At 42.8% G+C, this 1,382-nt stretch overlaps 1 protein-coding gene across 3 annotated transcripts in view; it reads left to right on the top strand.

The window, feature by feature from the left end:
* LOC125035309 overlaps positions 1-556 on the top strand; it is a 46,121-nt gene extending 45,565 nt beyond the window's left edge. For 2 of the 3 annotated variants that reach the window (XM_047627611.1, XM_047627610.1), the window contains exon 8: positions 1-548. This exon is cut by the window's left edge and continues 459 nt beyond it. The gene's annotated coding sequence lies outside the window, so the exon portion shown is untranslated. The other variant, XM_047627612.1, reaches the window with a different exon arrangement.
* The last annotated feature ends 826 nt before the right edge of the window (positions 557-1,382 follow it).

Raw genomic sequence — 1,382 nt, 5'->3', positions numbered from 1 at the left:
GGCTGTGTCTCGGTGGCGGAACGAAGCAAGGAAGAGGCGTAAGGATAATAAATTTAGAGGGAGACAAAACAAACAAACAAGATCAAGATATTACTAATGTTATTATTATTTGTCTCGTTTTGGAAGATTATCCACATTCTCTTTTCGGCCTTTTTCTTCTAAAGCTGGAAGTGTGAAAAAAGGCAATTCACAGATAACATAAACAAAAGAAGAGAAGTTTGCGAAAAGATATATTGAAGACCCTCCCCCTGCCTTCCCCCTCCCCTCTCCCTCCTTCACCCATTCCTGCCTCCTCGCTCCCCCCTCCCCCTCCTTCACCCCCCCCCCTTCCCAAAACAAATAATTAATAGGAACTTGCAACGTTATCGGAACATTATTGGTCATGTATTCATTGAAATTATCATTATCTTCGCCATTGTTGTAATATTCCTTATTCCAATATTTTCATAATTCTCGTATGATCCAACGCCGCCGCAGATGCACACCTCCCACCACCCCCACCCCCACCCTCCCCTCTCGCCCCCTCACCCCCACTTTCCCCTTCCCCCTCCCCCTCCCCTCCCCCTCCCCTCCACCTCCTTCCCCTCCCACCCTCACCCCCTTCCCACCCTCACCTCCACTTTCCCCCCTCTTCGTCTTCCCCCCTCCCCCCCTCCCCTTCCCCCTCCCTCTTCCCAACCTCCCGGCAGAGAGAAAAGCTATTTATATCCAGTGGCGATATTTGGTTGTGGAAAAATACATTATTCAGATGTGTTTGTAAATGTGTTGTATCTAGTCATTTGACTTATAATTCTTTAGTGTATTATGGAGATCCACTGTGGGATCGTAATATATATATATTTCTTTTTTTTTCATATTTTTTTATATTCTTCTTCATTATCAATATCTTTCTAATTCTTATTCTTGTTCTTGTTCTCCTTCGTCTTCTTTATTTTCTCTTTCCTTTATTCTTCTTCTTTTATTTAGGGTATAGATAATATGATATAGTTGATAGGATCAGCCCCATTTGGCATTTATGCGAATATTATTGTGTTTTTGAGCGGATGTTCAGCGCGAAGAAAAAACAAAAAAAGGTTTAATGATTTTGAAAATAAAAGAAAAAAAGAAAAATCGGGCCATGTGTGATTAGACTCCCCCCCCCCTCTCCTGCCCCCTCCCCCCCTCCCCCTGGCGTCATCTGTCTTCCCTCTGCCCCCCCCCCCCATCCCACCCTCTACTCTCCTCCCTCCCTATTTCCCTAAAATTGTTGAGGAAATCAGAATAATAATGGGAAAAAATATGTAACAATAATGAACATTTAAATGCCATGGGTTCCACAAGAGCATTCTTTTTTTTTTTTGTCTTTTTTTTTAACCCGTCATGTGATATTGGAAAGGTTTGAA

This window comes from Penaeus chinensis, chromosome 19 (assembly GCF_019202785.1).
Source record: "Penaeus chinensis breed Huanghai No. 1 chromosome 19, ASM1920278v2, whole genome shotgun sequence".
Taxonomy (NCBI): Eukaryota; Metazoa; Arthropoda; class Malacostraca; order Decapoda; family Penaeidae; genus Penaeus; species Penaeus chinensis.
This window is presented reverse-complemented; position numbering and strand designations above follow the sequence as displayed.